Source organism: Somniosus microcephalus, chromosome 8 (assembly GCF_052327205.1).
Source record: "Somniosus microcephalus isolate GS21.2 chromosome 8, FLI_Smic_1.0, whole genome shotgun sequence".
In the NCBI taxonomy this organism is placed as follows: Eukaryota; Metazoa; Chordata; class Chondrichthyes; order Squaliformes; family Somniosidae; genus Somniosus; species Somniosus microcephalus.
This window is the reverse complement of record NC_140994.1, coordinates 171,593,596-171,616,495: the sequence shown is the minus strand read 5'-3', so window position 1 is coordinate 171,616,495 and position 22,900 is coordinate 171,593,596. Positions and strand designations below refer to the sequence as shown.

The following is a 22,900-nucleotide window of genomic DNA, read 5'->3' as shown; positions in this document are numbered from 1 at the left end:
CGCGAGCCCCCTGGTGACGGGGTGCCCTGCAGGGCGCGAGCCCCCTGGTGACGGGGTGCCCTGCAGGGCGCGAGCCCCCTGGTGATGGGGAGCCCTGCAGGGCGCGAGTCCCCTGTGACGGAGGGACTCCTCTGGGGCGCGAGCCCCCTGTAACGGGGAGCCCTGGATGGCGCGAGCCCCCTGGTGACGGGGGGGTGGGACTCCGACAGGGCGCGAGACGCCGCAGCACGTGGCCGGTTGGTTTGGCTCGCGGGCTGTCAGGAGCAGCACTTCCGGGTGAAGTGGTGTCTCTAGCTGGAGCGTGGGTTTGGACTGATTGCGATCGAAGGAGAAGCGGCGGCACCGGTTTGCGGTGAGTGGACGACCGTTAAATATCGTTAAAAATCGGGGGCTCTCCCTCCTTCCCCATCTTGGCCGCGGAGAGAGGGACACGGCTGGCTGGCTAGGTAGGTAGGTGAGGGGATGGATGGATGTCCCCGCGGGGGGATTTCCCCGACCGGCCGCCAAAGGTCGGTGAGGTTTAACGAGCGGAGCGGGACCGAGGGGCAGCGGCCCCCGGGACCGGGGTCTTCAGTCACCCCTCTCAACCCCCGGTGCTGACTGATTTTATTATCGTGTTAAATGGGCACTGGGAGCCCGGGATTCCCATAATCACCGATGGAACCGACTGCTAAACCGTACGGTCAATAAATCAAATAAGCTGGCCTCTAAATGAAAGGGTTTCTCGCTCCTTTTTTGATTTTTTCCCCCTGCTTGCCGATGGTGCAGAATGAATGCTTCCAATGCAGACCTGTGTGTGTGTGTGTGTGTGTGTGTATGGTGTGCAGTAAAGATTAGACGCGATGCAACGGATGGCTTCGGTTCATTTTTTGTTTGGTTGCAGTCAGAGCTTGAAAAGGCAGTGAGATCCCCCAGCATCAGGCAGTTTTGACAGAATGTTACTGTCGCAGAAACCGATCGGGCAATTTAACTTTAACGCGTGTCACAAGTGATCGCATGCAGATGGCATACGTGTCGCAGAAACACTTGCTGACTACAGATTTTTTTTCCTGGAGTCCCGGCAAACTATACAGCGGTGCACAGGTTTTAATATTTCTGACGCAATGATTTTTCGAATTACATCAAAGAGAGGAAAATGAATTCCAGAAGTTTGTATTCTGTTTGGAATATAACATTGACACAGCAGGCTTTATGATTACTAGTAGTTGGTGTAATTTTGTTGACTTAATTCTAGCGTGTATCCCTCGGCAGGACTGTAATTGCATTCTAAATAAAATGCTGGTGCTGTTTTCTGTTCATATTTAAACATGAGCGACTGATTACTTGACAGTGAAACGATAGCTCGGAACACCCTGCAGTTATAGTGTACTGCCGAGAAGGTTGCTGACTCTTCATATTTGACTCTTGTACAGTCAATGCCAAATTAAACATTAACTATTAGCTCATGTTATCACGAATTAAGCTCTGCGGTGCCCCACAAATGGCTTGTTATTTAATCATGTATGTGTTTTACAGTGTACTTTGCGTCAAATGCAGCATACAGGATATTTTTGATAAATTCAAAGTTTTTTTGGATTGAAAAAGTAAATTATCCACAAATTTAAATTAAGCAAGGCAGATAATGCAAGGTGAGAATTTAGTGTATATGAAGTAATTTGAATTAAGTAACTGAATTAAGAGGAATGGACTAATCACAAAAGCTATGGTTCAACCATTTAAGAACACAAAGTATGGGGAAATGCCATTTAGCCCATCATGCATGTTCTCTCCAGACTGTGTAGTTTGTTCTTTTTAATATCCTCCAATTTTGAGGTATTGCTCCTGTATTTCATTTTGACAATGCTGAAGAGATTTGCATATAGGTGGTAAAAAAAAAATTGGTTTGTACAAACATTGTTCCTAAAAAGGATAAACTATTGATTCTTGGCTGTGGCCTGTAAATTAATAAGATTCAATTTTTTCACAGGACGTTCATACCAATCTGCATCACATGGCCAGATTCCACATTGTGGCTATCATCCTCTCAAGTCAAATTTAGGCAATTTTTTGTAACCGACACCAAGAATTTCTCAATACCTAGTAAAACTGACATGAAGCTAGAAAACATAAAACTAATGTTTGTCATTAATAAATCACGATGTCTAGTCAACAGATTTTTTTCTACTTGGTGTTGAGTTGGATAACTATTTTTACATATCCACTCACTTTCTATTTGCGGATCAACTTGAAATACAATAAAACAGCCAAGGTTGGTGTTTTATCTCAGTCTGAGATTAAGGTTATCAGTGCGAACCACTGGTCCACTCTTAGAAGAGCAAGATATCTTAATGTGTATGTAAATTGCAGCTTTCGCATCAGTGTGAAGAAATTTTCACTCTGCACCTGTGTTAAATTGGCTGTGTAACTCTGGAACTACATAGTGATTCTGGAGCGAAACAAGTGAGCATTCTTAGAGGGTGTAGTTTCACACTGCCACCAATTACATAGAATCTACAGCACAGTACAGTAACAGGCTATTTGGCCCAACTGGTCTATACTCCACAAGAGCATCCTCCCACTCGAATAACCTCTTCCCACCCTGCCCCCATATCCCTCTATTCCTTTCTATTTCTTTGGCAGCACCTCCCAAACCCACCACCTTAAACATTCACTCCCTCCGCCAGCGTACCGTGGCTGCAGTGTGTACTGCAGCAACTCACCAAGGCTTCTTCGGCAGCACCTCCCAAACCCGCGACCTCTACCACCTAGAAGGACATGGGCAGCAGGTGCATGGGAACACTACCACCTCCAAGTCACACATCATCCTGACTTGGAAATATATCGCCATTCCTTCATCAGCGCTGGGTCAAAATCCTGGAACTCACTCTCTAACAGCACTGTGGGAGTACCTTCACCACACGGACTGCAGTGGTTCAGGAAGGAGGCTCACCACCACCTTCCCAAGGGCAATTAGGGGTGGGCAATAAAATGCTGGCCTTGCACTACAGCCGGGATGTTGCCTGTGCCCATAGTCTTTGCTGTGCGCTCTGCCATTTCTTGATATCACGTGGGGTGAATCAGATTGGCTGAAGCCTGGCTTCTGTGATGATGGGGATCTCAGGAAGAGGCTGAGATCGATCATCCACTCGGGACTTCTGGCTGAAGATGGTTGCAAACGCTTCAGCCTTGTCTTTTGCACTCACGTGCTGGGCTCCGCCATCATTGAGGATGGGAATTCATGGAACCCCCTCCTCCCGTTAGTTGCTTAATTGCCCACCGCCATTCACAACTGGATGGGGCAGCACTGCAGAACTTTGATCTGATCCATTGTGGGATTGCATAGCTCTATCTATAGCATGCATGTAATCCTGTGTTGTAGCTTCACCAGGTTGGCACCTCCTTTTTATGTACACCTGATGCTGCTCCTGGCATGCTCTTCTACACTCCTCATTGAATCATTGTTGGTCCCCTGTCTTGATGGTAATGGTAGAGTGAGAAATATGTCGGGCCATGAGGTTACAGATTGTGGTGGAATACAGTTCTGCTGATGGCCCACAGCATATCATGGATGCCCAGTTTTGGGCTGCTAGATATGTTCTGAATCTGTCCCGTTTAGCACAGTAGTAGTGCCACACAACACGATGGAGGGTGTTCTCAATGTGAAGACGGGACTTCGTCTCCACAAAGACTGTGCAGTGGTCACTCCTACCAATACTGTCATGGACAGATGCATCTGCGACAGGTAGATTGGTGAGGATGAGGTCAAGTAGATTTTTCCTTCGTGTTGGTACTCTCACCACCTGCCACTGACCCAGTTAGACAACTATTTCCTTCAGGACTCGGCCAGCTCAGTCAGTCGTGATGCTACCGAGCCACTCTTAGTGATGGACATTGAAGTCCGCAACCCAGAGTACATTCTGTGCCCTTGCTGCCCTCAATGCTTCTTCCAAGTGGTGTTCAACATGGAGGAGTACTTATTTACCAGCTGGGGGAGGCGGTAGGTGGTAATCAGCAGGAGGTTTCCTTGTTCATGAGACTTCATGGGCTCCGGAGTCAATGTTGAGGAATCCCAGGGAAACTCCCTCCCAAATATATACCACTGTGCCGCCACCCCTGGTGGATCTGTCCTGCTAGTGGAACAGGACATATCCAGGGATGGTGAGGAGTTTAGGATGTTAGCTGAAAGATATGATTCTGAGAGTATGATTATGTCAGGCTGTTGCTTGACTAGTCTGTGGACAGCTCTCCCAATTTTGGCACAAGTCCCTAGATGTTAGTGAGGAGAACTTTGCAGGGTCGACTGGCTGGGTGTGTCTTTGTCATGTCCGAATCCGATGTTGGGTGGTCCGTCCGGTTTTATTCTTATAGTTTTTCTTTGCGGTTTTGACACAACTGAGTGGCTTGCTAGGCCATTTCAGAGGGCAGTTAAAAGTCAACCACATTGGTAACCTCCCTAAACTTCAGCTCATCCAAAACTCTGCTGCCTGTATCCTAACTCACACCAAGTCTTACTCACATCATCCCTGAGCTCTCTGACCTACATTGGCTCCGGGTGCACCAACACCGCATTTAAAATTCTCATCCTCTTTCAAATCCCTTCATGGCCTCGCAACTCCCGACCTCTGTATCCTCTTCAAGCTCTACAGCCTATGCTCTCTTGAAGCTGTCCGGCAGTGTCTGTGAGGTCTCGCGCAGGCCGCTCACCGGCTTTTGCATTGTAAAAATCACGTATGTGCCAAATTTGAATGGGCCGCGCAGCAATTTAAAGGGACTGTGCACAGAAAAAAAGTTAGAGGGAACATTGTCTACAACCCTCCAAGAATTCTATGTTCCTCCAACTCTGACCTTTTGTACATTCCATTCTCCCTTCATCTCACCATTGGTGTCCAAGCCTTCAGCCATCTAGGCCCTAAGGTCTGACATTCTCTCCCTAAATCTCTCCACTTCTCTCCTCCTTTAAAACCCTCTGTAAAATCTAATACTTGGCCAAAGTTTTAGTCACCCTTCCTAATACCTTCTCCTTTGGCTCGGTGTCAATTCTCATCTGATTTTCTTCCTGTGAATTGCCTTCGGCTGTTTTCCTGTATTAAAGGTGCTATATAAATGCAAGTTGTTGTAAATACATTGCTCCTAAATTCTTTATTTGAACTGTTGCTGGCTAGGTTTTATTTATGCCTCATTGTTCTGGACTCGCCCACAAGTGGAAACAGTTCCTCTATAGCCATCCTATCAATACAGGTAGACTACCCTTTATCCGAACTTCCGAAAACCGAAACCCTCTAAAAACCGAAGGTTTTTTCGTTCAGCGTAAGTCGTGTGCACGACATGACCAGAGTGGCGCACGACTTACGCTGAGCAGGGCAGAGGGTCACTGAGTTCCCTCCTGGGTAGGAGATTGCAGGCCGAGCCGGGCAGTGTGAAGGAGGTATACCGGGAGAGTGAACCCAACAATACAGCGGCCCGTCCGATAGCTGCAGCGGCCTGTCCGATATTCTTTTCTCCCCGACCCCCCGCCGACCCCCCACCCTTTCGGATAAGGGATAGTGTATCCTTTATCCGCACTTCCGAAAACCAAAATCCTCTGAAAACCGAAAGTGTTTTTGTTCAGCGTAAGTCGTACGCACGACGCCGACCCCGACCCCCCCGCCGACCCCCACCCCCGACAAATTTCCCAGTCTTATAAAATACCTTCCGAAATCCGAAATTTTCCGAAAACTGAAACATGGCTGGTCCCGAGGTTTTCGGATAAAGGATAGTCTACCTGTAGCTTCAATATACAGTACAGTTTAACTCCCACTTCAAAAGATATTAGATTTCAGTTCAGGGAGTGCATTGCTTTTCATTTTTTGCCGTTTCAGTTTCCATTCGCTAACAGTGACTACACTTAAAAAAGAACTAATGAGTTACTTTTATTTACTAACTTCATAATTCAATTTGATTCCTTGATTTTTTGTTACTCTTCAGCAGTATCCTTTTCCTTTGACCGTGTGTTCCAAATCTACTGTTTACAGCTAGGAAATCATTTCGACTCCCAAAACATGCCGTACCCTGCTAAACACTGCACTAATTTCTAAGCCAGTAATCTGATTTATGACTACTTAGCCATTTCAGTTGCACAGGTGATTACTGTTAGTGCAATAAAGGGCAGTGAGATCTTTTATCACTATTCCACAAAAGTGATATAAGGATGAAAAGGTCTCTAACAATGCACCTCTGTGAGCAGTAAATGTAAATTTATTTCCCAGTTCATGCATTCACAACTACCAAATTCCTTGGGATGTTGTCATTCCCATTCACAATCTCATATTTGGATATTGTTAGCAGTTCAGATATATTTAACATGAGCTGTTCTGAATATTGTGAAGCATATCTTTGCATTCTCCCATTATTATAATAGCAACAAGTTGTGTTGATCCTGTAAATATTGCGTGGATTGACTGGGGCTCCCTGTGTTCGTTGGTATTCAATAACCCTTGCTGGATATATATGCATATGTGAACATTGAATAAGGACAGTATATGACTTGGCTGTGATCTTTCCAGTGATCGAATAGCCTGCTGACACTAGCTGCCAAGGCACTCTCAATTGAAAGATGGCCATTTAAGTGAGACCCTAGAGAGCACCCAACACACATGGAATTGTACCCACAGCAAGAGGTTCAGCAAGAAGAGGGACTTCTACTACTATCTTTGTTTGTCCAATATCAAATGGAGGATGAGCCAAAATTTTGTTGAATTGAACATTTGAGAAAAGCAAAGCCATCATCTTCAGACTCCACCAAAAAATCAATATCCTTGCCCTTGATTCGAACTCCCTCCCCAGTTATTCACTCAGCTTGAACCGGATGGTCCTGATCAGTTTTGAGGTAAGTCTTGAACCCTACGTCAGATCCATTGCCAACACCTATTGCTTCCGCTTCTGCAATGTTGCCTATCTCTGCCCTTAGTACCATTGCACTGAAATATTTGTCCACACTTTTGTTACCTCCAGACTTTCTCCAATGCCCTCCTTGCCAACCTTCTAAGCATCATCATAAACAAAATGAAACACATCCAAAACTCCACTGCCTGTTTTCTGTGCCATTTGCCCATCACTCCCATTGACTACTTTGCCCTTAACACATCAAATTCAAAATCAACTCCTCCCATGAAATCTTTCCTCAGCTTTATTCAAAATGCATGTTTCAAGATGTCAGTAAATTTTCAGCTGCTATGCTAACTTAACCACCACAAGCTTCCCTGTTCGCCTCTCTGGTTTCCAGCTGTTGGTTCCACGGTTGTTTATCTTGCATCTGCTTGCTTTCGGTGGTCTTTTTGAATTACAAGTTATTCAGTTTTCTGCAATTAACTTCCTGGAGCTATAGTAACCAAAATACCCATCACATCATTCACAGTGCTGTAATTCCACCAACAGAAATAGCAGATTAGTGTGATTAGCATAGGATTGTTAGACAATATACTCCAACCTACAGGATATGGCCGAGCCCTATGAGATGAATGAATGTGGTCTGGGGTGACTTAAACTTTTCCTACATTTTTTGTTGGGAAGCACTTCCAGTCGATGCCTCCACTCACATCACTGTGACACAACTAGTATGAGGGAATTGTGGATGCTCCGCCTTGTTCTATCATTGTGGCACATCATATTGGACCACCAATACTAGTGCCACCACACTAGTTTTTAAGCAATGGTTTACATATTGTATTTAAAGCACTGGTGTTGGGGTATCACAGTAGCTGCAGTGTGGAATTTTCATGCCAGTTTTAATTTTGCCTCCACCCAAATTTAATTTTGCCTTCACTGACATTCTGATCTTGGCTATCCCCAGTGGGAACATTTTGTCTATAGTTACCCAGTTGCTAGATGAATCTTCTCAGTTTCCAAGATTTCCATCCTCCACTATTCCCATTAGCAACAAGACCATGCAAATACATCCTGTGGGCAGATCTAGAGTGGCATTGACAGCATATGTGGAGAAGCTTGCAGCCCAGAATGATAATAACATAGTGAAGATGGGAAGACAATAGATGGGGCACAGAAGAAAGTAAAACATGAAAATAATAGTACTGCAGAATGTTTAGGGATTTATGGCTTAGTACATAATGAGCACTCTCAAACTTGATCCTTTTCTGTCAGTTTATTTTAGCTTTTACATGTGTGATAATGAAGGCCTCTGTGAATGAGCACTTTTGTCTTGAATGACCTTTGCTCCAGATGGTGGCAGATGTAATCACTGTAAACTGGGATTTAATTTGGATTCATGGCATTCTGCCGAGAACTTTGAGAGATAATGTGTAATATTATAGCTTCATCTTGTGTAGTCAAATAGGTCATGAAGCTGTAAGTATTTGTAAATTTGAGCGAATGTCGAGAAAGGCTGTGTATCCAGAGTGTCAGTCAAAGAGCATGCTGTTCTTTGCTAAATATTGACATGTTGCTTCCTGCTGCATTAAGGGGCATTGTGTGATGAAGATATTCTTTCCAAGTTAATTCTGTGGGGTCTTAATTTCCCCCTATGCAGCTACAGGGCTTTAATATATCAAGCGTAAGACATAGAAGAATAGAGAATAGAAAGTTACAGCACGGAAGGAGGCCATTTCGGCCCATCGTGTCCGCGCCGGCCAACAAAGAGCTATCCAGCCTAATCCCATTAAACTATTTCTTACTGAGAGTTATGGCCTTTACGTATCTAAATATTTAAATTTACTGCTTTTGAAAATTGGGTATTTGGTTCTTATACCCTGGCACTGAAGGTTGAATAAAATAACTTTCATTTATATAGTACCTTATTACATTTCTCAGAAACATCCCAAAGCACTTAACAAACAATTAATTACTTTGAAGTACAATCATTGTTCATATATCGGTGAAATTGAGACATTGGGTGCAGAATGGAAGCAAACTTGACACTGTTTGTGAATGTTTCGAAGGACATGAATCCTGCCCCACTGGAATCAAGATTCCATCCACATTTGGAATGTTTCCCCTAAATTTGAAGTACAGAAGGTCCTTTTACTGGCTAATTGAAGTTGACATTAAAGGCTAGGTTTTAACCCATAATTAATGAGCAGAAATCAAGGCATTATACTGCTCTTCAGCTTAGTATGGGAAGTCAGGAGTGGAAGCCCCTGAAGCTCTAAAACACCTTTAGGTACTGGCTCAAAGCTGCCTCTCAAAAGCATACAAATCTGTCATACTCCCAACTATACATTATTCTATTGAGATTATTAGTATTCTTGGGAACCTGATGAATGTTAACATGCTAAATATCTTTAAAATTAAAATTGGTTTATAAATAAGAACTGAAGTTTAAATTAAAACATGTACTTTTTATTTTAGAGGCTACTTTCTGATGGAGCTAATCTTTTTAAGGGGGGAGTGTAAATGTAATGGAAGTGTCCTAAATAAAGGAATCTGATTGAGTTGGGGGAGGGAGAATTATCACTGATTAAATTTATATAGTTTTATTACAAGCAGTAATACTATGTTTAATGTGTCAGATGCCTACTGAGCAGTTAAAACAAACAAATCAAAGAATTATCTTCCACAGCAGCAAAACAAACTGTGGCGCTCCATATGTGGTTCAACAAATATAGCATAACAGCTGTGGTCCTGTGACGCCGTCAGTGAAAGACCATCTCCTTACCCCTTTATAAAAAGGAGCAATAAAAGTCAAGCAGGGGAAATGGGGAGCTTGTATCTCAAGGTTATTAGAAGCTCCTGTACTATATGTCTACAGTCTTTTCTGTCACTTCAGCCAGAGGTTCAAAACCATTGTGATTGACGATTGTTATCTTGTAACAATAAATCAGCCTCAGATTTCAAGTTTACTAATCTGCATTTCTGATTCAGTAGCAAACATTTTCAGTAGTGATGCTTATAATCTACTGTCTAAGAATAGCAAACTTTTTTTTATTTTGTTCTGATCATCCAGGAAGAAATATATTTTCTGCAGACATTTTGGGCAGGTTACAACTTGTATGTCCAACAATATCACGGATGAGGAATGCTGCATACAGACTACTGTTTCTGTTCACGATAATGGAATGACACTTCATTTATATCATGCGGTTTTCAGAAAATGGCTATATCTAACTAATGTGTTTAAAGCAGTATTATAAAGGTGACTTGGAGATAATTGTGTAAAGCTGCATGTATCTCCTTCAATAACAGTGATGTGTCAATTCAATTCACTGCCATGTCCTTTAAACACGGGGAAGAAAATTAACTTAAAATGGGAGAGGTTTCAGCAAGGTGATGGATATGAAATTATGTGGTCAGTTATTAAATGCACTTCATTATTTTCTGATTTGGCCTGTAATACCATCTGCTGTGTACATAAGCAAATAATTTTAAATGTCCCCTACCAGGCTAAGATTTGAAGAAGAGCAAGAGGTTTCTCGGTGTCCTGGCCGGCATTCTTTCCTCAACCAATACCACCAAAAGCAGATCAATTGGTTATTCATTTCATATTGTATTTGTTGAACCCTGCTGCATGAAAATTGTCGCATTTGACTACATAACAATAGTGACTGCACTTCAAAAGTAATTCATTGGTTGTGAAGCACTTTGGGATATCCTGAGGTCATGATAAGATACTATGTAAATTCAAGCTCCTTCCTCCTCTTTCCCTTTACTTCCTTCTCTTTCCTTTTTCAAAAATAAATTGCAAATTACTGATGCTCCTCACTACATAGGTTAGAGTCATTGGGAGTAGGGATGAAATGGTTAATATCAGCTTCAGAGCAATGGTATGTAGGGCATGATTCAGTGTCGAGAGCAGCAGGATTGTAGAGGATACAGCCTGCGCTGACTAAGATCCACTATGCTAGTGCTGACTAAGATCCATTATTCTAGCACTAACTTTTTTCAGTTGGGTAAGCGATTTTCAGTATTTCTGTAGCAGTGTGCTGCAACTGTTCAAGGTTGTGTTAGAGAAAAATAGAAAAGAACAAGTCATCTGACTTTAATCATACTGCACAATCTTCCCCTGTGTCCATCCTCCATTAACTTGGCTTATGTTCTATCACACACTGCATCTCTCAAGTGCAAAGTTATTGCTGAGGACAGCACCCTGCCTGCTACTGTATATCGGGCTCAGATCAAATCAAATCAACTTTTATTGTCATTGTTAGTGCACAAGTGCAGTACAACGAAATGTAGGCTTGCGGCTCCCGAGAGTGTACATTTGGATTAAGACATTTAAACATTCAACATACATTTGGCTTGTAGTATATTAACATAAATATAACCATAATAAAGATGCTACAGTTACCTTGGAGTCTTTCCACATGGAGCCCCAACAGCACTAGCAGCATTGTAAAGTGAATGAAGAGGTGTTATTGTTTCCAGAGGTTCCAAGACCCACTTAGAGATGATTTTGTTTTGACACCGGAAGAGGCAGCGGCACTGGGTGCAATGTAAATGTGGTGCTGATCACTATCTTTTCATCATCTGAGCAGGCTAGTAATGCTGTTCCCAGATCTTCGGCTTGTATAGATCTTCTCCATTCACCAGTGAAGATCTACCAGCCAGAAATTAAATTATGAACTGCGACTTTGAGACAGCCCTATGGCACTGGAGTACTCACTTGTTCAGCATGTTGATCCAGTGCTATGGAATCTAATGTGCAATGTAAACAAGGCAGATTATACATCACTGGGAGACTAGAGTGTTTCAAAATTGTTTTATTTTGAAGCAGCAAAAGTGCACTCTGCAGTAAGTTGATTTTGCCTGGCCCGAGGAGGCGGGATTGGAGGCGTGTTGAGTTGTTAAAATGGCGGGCGGGCCCGATCCTGCCTCCGAGCAATTTTCCCAAATGCGTGTTTTCTGGCTCCCTTTCCATCCTGCCTCCAAGAGGCGGGATAGGCCCTTAACAATCACTTAATTGCCTCTATAATCCCATTTTGAGAGGCCTTTCTGATTTTTAGACATTCCCCCATCCTACACACCTCCTCTGGAACACGCCAGGTAATGCTGGCGGCCTCACAAGTGGATTGCTTACTCACATCTGCAGCTCCACTATTACAAAGGAGTTTTCAGGTGGCAGAACTTTGTTGTTTCAGCTCTGGGGGAACTTTTAGCAGTCATACTCAATGTTGTGGAAGTTTGGAGCCTGACGCCCATCTGCAGTGTGACATCCTGGGAAACCCCTCTCCCCACCTTGATTAAGCGCTTCCTCAACTGAGGCATATTGCAGAAGCATGGCGACCATTTAATTCCTTTTCTCCTGAACATCAGATTCGGATGCAGACCAGCTGTGGCAGCAGCAGAACCATGAGCAACAGCAGCATCAACAGGAGCACCAAGCTGCTGGTCCCCCACCTGAAGATGCAAGGGATGCACTCATCCTGGCCAGATTTGCTTAGCCTGCACAATCAAACACTTTAGTCTCGCTCCTTCTTACCAGAGCATCAACAATGGGCAAGAACCTGTGGAATCCTATCACTCTGACCACCATTCTGACAATCGCCAGGCGCCCTAAACCCTCAATGTGAAAGTCCCATTTGCGAAATGACACAGGCCACAACTTCAGCAGTTTGCCATCAAAACACTTTGTATAATACAATCACAATGATGGCTAGTCCATAAACAAAACAACACAGCACCCAAGTGACTACCCTTGTGACTACTTGTGCTTTATTTTCCTCTTACGCGTGCTCCTATGTGGTGCTTCCCCTGTGGCTTCAGCAGATGTGGAGGCCCCTTGCTCACTCTCTTGCTGCTCCTGTTTCGATGCCTTTGGCGGGCATTCTCTGGGGTGGTGAACCTGTGTGGGCTCGCCAACAGTCTGCTGCTCCTGCGGCTGTGCAGGGGCTGAGACGCCCATCTCAGTTGGGTGAGGACTCTGGTGGGGCTCTGACCGAGGGCTTTGCTGTGGCATGGTCGTGTGAGCGCTTGGAGAGGAGTCCCCACTTCCTTGTTCTCTGCCACCAACATCCCTCTCATGAGTCAGCCCCACTTCAGAGCTAGTAAGTGGTTTGACAGCACCTTGCTGCACTGCAGGAGGCCCATGAGGACCCGTTTCTGCACTGGAAGTCCTACTCCAGAGGACTTGTATGAAGGTCTGGTTTGTTTGCTCAATAGCTGACCATCGCTCCTCAAGAGATGTCATTCTATTCTGAACAATGACCATGTTTTCAATACCCTGGTGACTAAGCTCCTCCATGGATGTAGCCATCCTCTCCTCTATGGTAGCCAGCCTTACCATAGAGGTAGCCATCCTTTCCACGTAGGTTGCCATCCTTTCCGCGGTGATGCGTTCATGCGCCAATGCCTCCACAAAGGCTCTGCTCATGTTCGCGATGGACTCCTCCATTCGCTCCGCACTCACAGCGACCCTGGAGACAAAACCTGCCAGAGACTCCTGCACCTGTTCCTAGAGTTCCAGCACCGCTCTCCTTCTGGATGGACCCGGAGGCACAGGGTCGACATGCAGCGGAGCCAAGCTGGCAGAGTCCTGCGCCCTCCGACGAGGACTCTCCACTGCTGTCCCTGTCTCCACCATCTGCTGATGCTCACTTGTGAGCTGTCATAGAAACATACATAGAAGATAGGAGCAGGAGTAGGCCATTCGGTCCTTCGAGCCTGCTCCGCCATTCAATGAGATCATGGCTGATCATCCAAATTCAGTACCCTGTCCCTGCCTTCTCCCCATATCCCTTGATCCCTTTAGCCTCAAGAAATATATCCAACTCTTTCTTGAATATATTTAAAGACTTGGCCTCAACCGCCTTCTGTGGTAGAGAATTCCACAGGTTCACCACTCTCTGGGTGAAGAAATTCCTCCTCATTTCAGTCCTAAGTGGCTTACTCCTTATCCTTAGACTATGACCCCTGGTTCTGGACTCCCCGGCCATCAGAAACATCCTTCCTGCATCTAGTCTGTCCAGACCTGACAGAATTTTATAGGTTTCGATGAGATCCCCTCTGAATCTTCTAAACTCCAGTGAGTATAAGCCCAATCGACACAATCTCTCCTCATACGTCATTCCTGCCATCCCAGGTATTAGCCTGGTGAATCTTCGCTGCACTCCCTCCATGGCAAGAACGTCCTTCCTCAGGTAAGGTGACCAAAACTGCACACAATACTCAAGGTGCGGTCTCACCAAGGCCCTGTACAACTGTAGCAAGACATCCTTGTTCCTGTACTCGAACCCTCTCGCCACGAAGGGCAACATACCACCCGCCCTCCCAACCAGGTGACAACACTACTCTATCTCGCGAAGGTCCCACCGAGGTGTGAGTGTCTGCGCTGGTGCTGGGTGCGCTGAATTCAGCTGATGCTGCGCCCTCAGAGGTTGCAGCTTCCTCTGAGGAGTCTGGAGGCTCAGGCTGTTCCTCCTGGATAGGGACGGGAGCTTTCGATGGTCCTGTGGGGGAGTAAAGGAAAGAGTTAGAGATGTGAGGCCACGGTTACATGCACATTGAATATTGCAGATGATCATAAGTCAATCTGTTAGCATGAGTCACTGATAATGATTCTGATGCTCTATGTCAATGAGGGAGATTCCAAACTATTCTGTCACTAGCTTGCTGTGATGCGCCTGTCTGTCCGTCCCCCACTTGCGAATCTTCCTCGACACTGGAGAGTTCCAGGGCCGCCTCCTCCGAGGTGATGAGCTGGGCTACTGAGTGTGGCCCTCCTCCTGTCTTCGCTCTTTCCCTCTTATTGTGGGCTCTCTTTTCCTGCAATGAGGGACACAAGTGGAGTTTGAGTGAGAATGAAGGAGTGAGTGTAGGGAATCCATAGCATAGATGCTTAGAAGGATACAAATGACCCTCCCTGTGTGTTGGAAGTTGTTGTTGTCATTGCATCACCGTGATAGTGTGAGGGTTGCATGGTCGAATAGTTAAGTGAATGTGACCATAGAGAGAGAGGGAATGGGTAAGGGTGCAGGGATGTAAGTTTCAAGTGGCATGTGGAGGAAGAGGTTGGCAAAGCAGAGTGCTGGTGGGGAGAGGCAATGGGGATCAGATTGAGGGTGATGGGAAAGTCATACTCACTTTTCCTGTGCGGAGAAGATCATGAAACCTCTTTCTGCATTGCAGCCAGGTTCTGCGGCTCAGTGAAATGGAGTTGACCTCCTGGGCCACTTGTAGCCACACAGCTTTTGTCTGCTGGGGTGGCTTTTTTCTCCCTGAGGAAGGAAACAGCCCTCCTTATTACAGCTGGCTCCGTGCACCAGAGCTTGGAGGGAGGGCTCATCGAATCGAGGAGCACACTTTTGCTTGATTGTTGACATTTTCCACAATTCAACTCCTTCATATAAATTGTAGAGCCTTTGCAGTCTCCAGAAGAATCAAGGCTGCTTGCAGGCCTTAAATCCAGCAGCATTGATGACTTCATCGGAGGCGACTTTCTGTATGCAAAGACTCATTGGGCCAGTGGTTCCCACACGCAGGAAATCAATTGCCCAATTAGGGGAAAATCGTACTTTTTCAACACATCACTTAGGAGTCGGGGTCCTGACACGATTTCCACCTGGCACGCCCCAGCCCGCCCACACCGACAAAATCCAGCCCATAATGTCCATTCCTTTATCCATCTTACGGTTCCCGGCCGAGCAGTTACCGCTCCATAGGCCTTACTTAGTCCTCCTTAAGAGCAGACATCAAAAAGTCTATATTAAAAAGCTCAAAATCCTTCACTAGTAATGACTTTTGCTGAGCATTTTCAGAAATATTATAATAGAATTCAATTGCTTAATTTTCTTTTTTCAGCTTCAAATTAACAGCACAGTGGGACTTTATTAATAGCTGAATGCTTGAAAACATTTTCTTGAGGCACTTGATTTTCTTGCTATTCATTATCAGTAGTTAGATACTGTAATCTTGTGTTTAGTGATCTGTACAAAGTACAACTAGTTTGGAATAAACATTGTGGGTAACAATGTTGTTTTTGCAATAAAGGAGAAAACAAACTATATGTAAGAAATGTTAGATACTTCAGAGTGTAACTGCTAACACTTGGACCGCTGGTGTAAAGTTAACTATTTAAATATCCACTTTCCCTTTCTCTTATTTCTGATATTGCATATGTATATTTTGTATTCCTGATTCTTATCAGATGTCATTTTTCCAGTGTTCTTTGTGCCAAATTATATGATTTATGTGGAGTCTGGTAATTTAATGTGCTTTTCCTTGTTAGGTTTTTGATTTGGTGTAGATCACCTGTGTGTACATGTGTACTAACTTGTGCAGGGATTATGGGAAAATTGCAGTTACCAAGTTGCAGGTGCATCCTTGCACGTGTCAAACACCTAGCCATCCATTTTTAGTATCTGTCTGACAGTCAAACAGAAGAAAGACGACCAAATAAAGCTATCTGTAAATCCCATTTTAAAAATAGCAAAAAGAAACATTTCCAATTGTTCAATAGACTCTGATCCTTTTAGGGAACAGGAGTACTGGCATGCACATTGATTTTTCTTACCATTCTCCCTATTTGTCATAAAACTGTTAAATATTCAGAAACTGGAGCACTTGTCACACTCATATATTTCTTCCCAAGATTATCCCTCAAAATAGGCTCCAAGCTGCTTCATAATGCAATATCATTTACATTTTAAACTTGCTCCACGCTAAGATAAGGGAAGAGGAATATTTCTGCTGTTGTTCCAATGTATTCCCCTGGTCAATTCCACCATACGCTTCATTACCCCCAGTAATGGTTCCCCCTTCCCTAGCCCTGAACCTGTGTCTTTCTCTAGTTTCTCTCCTATCCTCTCCCATGCCCTCTGAGCTCATCTTGTCCATGAGACCCACTTCCTGCCTTCCTGGTCCCATTCCCACTAAGCTGCTGACCACCCAACTTCCCTTCCTAGCCCCCATGCTAGCTGATATTGTAAATGGTTTTCTCTCCTCGGGTACTGTCCCCTTCAAGTTCAAAACCGGCATCATATTGCCCTTCTTAAAAAGAAAAAACACCCTCGATCCCTCTGTCCTTGGGGTCTACCTCCCTTTCCTCTCTCAAGTCTTTGAACATGTTGTCACCTAAATCCATACCCATCTTTCCCGCAACAGCATGTTTGAATCTCATCCATTAGGTTTCCACCCCTGCCACAGCACTGAAACATCCCTAATCAAAGTCACAAATGACATGCTCTGTGACTGTAATCATGGTACACTATCCCTCCTCATGTTTCTCAACCTGTATGATATCTATAAATGACCTATTGGAAAACTTGGGGGTGTGGCAAACAGTGAGGATGATAGCAATCGACTGTAACAGGACATAGAAAGGCTAGCAGAATGAGCAGACAAGTGGCAGATGAAATTTAATAGAGAAGTGTGAGGTGATGCATTTTGGCAGAAGGAACAGGGAGAGGCAATGTACACTTAATGGCACAGTTTTAAAGAGTGTGCAGGGACAGAAGGACCTGGGAGTTAATGTGCATAGGTCACTGAAGGTGGCAGGACATATTGAGAGAGTGGTTAGCAAAGCATATGGGAACTTGGACTTCATAAATAGAGGTATTGAGTACAAAAGTAGAGAAGTTATGCTGAACCTTTATAAAGCGCTGGTTAAGCCACAACTGGAGTATTGCGTCCAGTTCTGGTCACCACACTTTAGGAAGGATTTGAAGACCCTTGAGAGGGTGCAGAGGAGATTTACCAGAAGGGTTCTGGGGATGGGGGATCTTAGCTACAAGGACAGGTTGGAGAAGTTGGATTTGTTTTCATTAGAGCAAAGGAGGTTGAGGGGTGATTTGATAGAGGTGTACACGATTATGACAGGTTTGGATAGGCTAGACTGGGTAAGGCTGTTCCCACTAGTTGATGGTACAAGAACTAGGGGACACAGATTTAAGGTTCTGGGCAAGAGATATAGGGGGGAAGGGAAGAAAAACTTTTTTACGCAGCAAGTGGTGATGACCTGGAACTCGCTGCCGAAAGAAATGGTGGAAGTGGAGACACTCAATGTTTTCAAGGGGAGACTGGATAGGCAGTTGAGGGAAATAAACTTGCAGGGCTACGGGGATAGAGCAGGGGAATGGGACTGACTGGATTGCTCTACAGAGAGCCGGCACTGACTCGATGGGCCAAATGGCCTCCTATGCTGTATGACTCTGTGACCTCTCTTCAGCCTTTGATGGTCGACTACATGATCTTCCTCCAATGCCTCTCCTCCATTGTTCGACAGAGCGGGATTGCCCTTGTTTAGTTCCACTCTTGCCTATCCAACTGTAGGGAGAACATCTCCAGCAATGGCTTCTCTTCCCAACCTCGCACCATTACCTCTGACATCACACAAGGATCTATCCGTGCCGCTCCTTTTCATTATTCACATGTTGCCCCTTGGCGACATCATGCGAAGAAATTGAAGATTCCCCAGATTTTTGAACATGCCAATATTTTTGTACACTAAATAATTTGGTGTTTTACAACAACAACTTGCACTTATATAGTGCCATTAACATAGCAAAACATCCCATGGTGCATGACATGAGCGTTATAAAACAAAATTTGACACCAAGCCACATATTCAGGTAGATGACCAAAAGCTTGGTACTTACGAACATACAAACAATGGCGGACAGATAAAGACCCTCTGGTCCATCGAGCCTGTCCCACACAATTGCAATGCCTTGTGTATCACTATATATACACTCCACCCCACCCAAAACCATGTGATCTCCTGGAAGAGGTGGGGGGAAAAAAAAGGTAAAAATCCCAGGCCAATTTGCAGGAAAAAATGAGAAATTCCTCTCTGACCCATCTAGGCGATCGAAACTAGTCTAGGCGATCACTGTGGCCCTGAATAGAAACATAGAAGATAGGAGCAGGAGTAGGCCATTCGGCCCCTTGAGCCTGCTCCGCCATTCAATGAGATCATGGCTGATCATCCAAATTCAGTACCCTGTCCCTGCCTTCTCCCCATATCCCTTGATCCCTTTAGCCTTAAGAAATATATCCAACTCCTTCTTGAATATATTTAATGAACTGGCCTCCACCGCCCTCTGTGGCAGAGAATTCCACAGGTTCACCACTCTCTGGGTGAAGAAATTCCTCCTCATCTCAGTCCTAAATGGCTTACCCCTTATCCTTAGACTATGACCCCTAGTTCTGGACTCCCTGCATCTAGTCTGTCCAGGTGTAGGGGGGCATCCTTTACCTGGTTTACGGTAATTTACCTGGTCAGGCAGCCTTTGCCACTGCACTGTGACCAATTCCAATCAGAGGTTTTGAATCGCTAAACCCCCCCCCCCCCCCTCCAGTTCTAACTGGAGGAACTTATAATTAATGATATGTTAAAAACGGACAAATGGTCTGGATGCAAGAAAGTCAAATTTTATTAAAACTAAAGAAACTACACCACACGATCAAAGTGATCACGGTAAAATTGCTTAACAGGGGAAGGCAGATGGCAAAAACGAGGGATAAATGGCTACAATGTTAATCTTACAATCTTAGCAACATTTCCCTTAAATTACCACCCCTTTACTTCTCACTAGATTGTCTTGCTAGTGGGTCAGAAGCCTTGCTCGCCTGCAGTCCAAAGAGTAAAAGAGACAAAAAGCCCCAGAGGACTTCCTGGGCTTAATCTTTATACCCTGGGAGTCCCTGCTGTTTTCGCGCCGAAAAGGTCCGTGCGCAATTTCGCGCCGAAAAGTCCGAATACACAAGAGAAGGGCTTTTAACTTCCTCCATTCATACATGGAGACATCACGTAGTAGAGTCAACTTCAGTGAATGGATGTGTATAAACAACCCATTGTGCTTACTGTCCGATGATTGGCTGATTCAAACGGGCTACTCCCCAGTGTAAACCATCAGAAACATCCTTCCTGTATCTAGTCTGTCCAGGCCTGACAGAATTTTATAGGTTTCGATGAGATCCCCTCTCAATCTTCTAAACTCCAGTGAGTATTAGCCCAATTGACACAATCTCTCCTCATACGTCATTCCTGCCATCCCAGGTATCAGCCTGGTGAATCTTTGCTGCACTCCTTCCATGGCAAGAACGTCCTTCGTCAGATAAGGCGACCAAAACTGCACACAATACTCAAGGTGCGGTCTCACCAAGGCCCTGTACAACTGTAGCAAGACATCCTTGTTCCTGTACTCGAACCCTCTTGCTACGAAGGCCAACATACCATTTGCCTTCTTAACCGCCTGCTGCACCTGCATGCTTACCTTCAGCGACTGGTGCACAAGGACACCCAGGTCTCTTTGCACTTCCCCTTCTCCCAATCTATTGCCATTCAAATAATAATCTGCCTTCCTGTTTTTGCCACCAAAGTGGATAACCTCACATTTATCCACATTATAGTGCATTTGCCATGTTTCTGCCCAATCACCCAACCTGTCCAAATCGTACTGGAGTTTCACGACATCCTCCTCACAGCATACCCTCCCACCCAACTTTGTGTCGTCTGCAAATTTGGAGATACTACATCCAATTCCCTCGTCCAGATCATTAATATATGTTGTGAATTCCCTGCAGCGGCTACCTTCTGTGAGAGGTGATCTCTGCCCCAGCCAAAAACTGGTCCAGCTCTCGCTTGAAAGAATTCAGTGAATCAGTATCCACTGCATGAGATGGCAGCCTGTTCCAGAGGTCCACTATTCTCTGGGAAAAGAACCACCTCCTGACATCTAACCTAGATCTAGTCTTATACAACTTAAATTTGTGACCCCCTGGTCCTCCCTAACCAAATTGTTAAACAAATTGTCAACTGGAACTTAGGGGGCGATTTTGTTAATGGGGGCACATTGGAGGCGGGACTGCTGCTTGGTGAGTCGATGTCCCGCCTCCATCGATTTGTGGCCAACCCACGCTATTTTCCCTTGATTGACCTTGTTAAGCCCGCCCAGCGGGCTTAGCAGGCAAATTAAGGGAAAGCTGGTTGCAGAGAACGTCAACGTATGATGTTTCATCTAGATGAATTGTCATCGTTTGACAGCTCAGTGACGCTGTCAAACACTGACATTCTCTGCAGTTTGATGAGATCTTGCATTCAAGACCTCATGAAACTTCTTTCTTTTACAGAAATGAGATGGTTGTTGCAACACGGAGGTCCGAGACTCTCCGCATACACACCAACTGAAGTCTGCAGGAAGAAACAAAGGTAAGTATACTTTTACTAATACTTTGCACTTACCTCAGATACTCACCTCTGCACTCTTGCACCCATCACTTACCTTCACACCACACTTTAGCACCGCCCCCGACCCTCGCTGACCTGGTGGGTTTTGGAGCATTCGGGAAGCCCACACTTGTGAGGGCAAAAAGGGAATAATCCTATTTTCTGCCTGTTAACCACCTGTTAACCACCTGTTAACCGGCAGTTAATAGGCTTTAATCCCTTCCCGCCTCCAAGGAGACGGGACCCGGCGCGGGACGACTACCCGCCTCCTAGGAAGATGGCATGGAGGCGGGTTGGGCACCCGCCCCCAAATTCTGCCACTTTCTTGGCAATCCCGCCTCCATACCCGCCTCCCCGGGGCTGGCAAAATTGCCCCCATAATCTATTCCCTTAATTACCTTATAAACCCCAATCAGATCACCTCTAAGTATACACTTCTCTAAAGTGTAGAGTCCCAACTCTTTTAGCCTTTCTTGATAACCAAGGTGCTTTAAACTGGGATCTAGTCCACTGCACCCTTTCCAAAGCCTCAATATCATCCACCATGTGATGAGACCAAAAAGCATCCCAAGTGCGGCCTGACTAAGGTCTTGTACAAGGTCAAAGAGGTAGGTTTTAAGGAGCGTCTTAAAGGAGGAAAGAAAGGTAGAGAGGCGGAGCGGTTTAGGGAGGGAATTCCACAGCTAAGGCCTTGGCAGCTGAAGGCACAGCCACCAATGGTGGAGCGATTCAAATCGGAGATGCTCAAGAGGCCAGAATTAGAGGAGCGCAGATCTCGGAGGGTTGTGGGGCTGGAGGCGATTACAGAGATAGGGAGGGGCGAGGCCATGGAGGGATTTGAAAACAACCCAGAAATTTGTACCATTAAGTGTATTCTTTATCATTTGAAGATAAAATGAAGATAAAAGAAAAAGCATTTCTGTGCTGCAGTAAAGAAACTGAAAATGCACTGTGTCTAGTAAATGGTGTATTTACACAGCCAGCAATCCCCACCTTGGCTGCTGAACCAATTCAGTGAGGATTGCTTCTGGCACATGATTTATTATAATGTTGTTTATTAACTTAGGAAAAGTTAATTAAGTCAGAACTGCAGAGTTGACACTAGCCTTTTGATTTAGCATATTTCATATCTGCTCAAAGATAAATACTTGTCAGCTGTTCCTCCTGATAGTGTTCCTAAATGAATAAAGTACGTTACCCTTTCCAAGTCTATTGTATTATTTTCAGCACGGCTTTAAATTTCAGCTTCATCAGATGATTTGCCCTTTTTTTCAAAATTTGGCCTAAAGTTGTTTTGCCAGTAGTAATCCATGATTTATCAAATAATTTAAAAAATATATATTTTATGTGATGTTTGTGTTGCTGGCAAGGCCAGCATTTATTGCCCATCCCAAATGATGTGCTTATAATGTCAGAAATTGTCTATGGATTTAAAAACAGGAGATAGCTGTTTATTTAATTGATGTGTACACTTTTTAAGTAGAACAGTTGTGCAGATAGCTGTAGAACTATTAAATATATTATTTAGAAATGCATGAAAGGAAGTTGCACAACTTCAGAATTATTGATTAAATTATTAGTGTAACCTGCCAAATTTAACTAAACCATATTACACTAATCAATATGCTTTCTCCAATTAGCATTCAGCTATTATGTAGTGAAAGCTGCTGATAATATGCAATATGCCATGGTTAAATATAAATAGTTCAGTGGTGTTTTGTCAATTGTAATTTGGTTGGCAGACCATGTTGTAAAATTACTTTTTCTATCTTGACAGTTCACTAGATTTATAATGGTGAAATAAAAGTGAATCCTTTGCATTTGAAATTC

The 22,900-nt window shown here is 44.5% G+C and overlaps 1 protein-coding gene across 2 annotated transcripts in view; it reads left to right on the top strand.

Moving 5' to 3' along the window:
* Positions 1-230: 230 nt before the first annotated feature.
* LOC147113932 (sideroflexin-1) overlaps positions 231-22,900 on the top strand; it is an 87,220-nt gene continuing 64,550 nt past the window's right edge. Inside the window, exon 1 of one of the 2 annotated variants that reach the window (XM_085995368.1) lies at positions 231-352. The gene's annotated coding sequence lies outside the window, so the exon portion shown is untranslated. The other variant, XM_085995369.1, reaches the window with a different exon arrangement.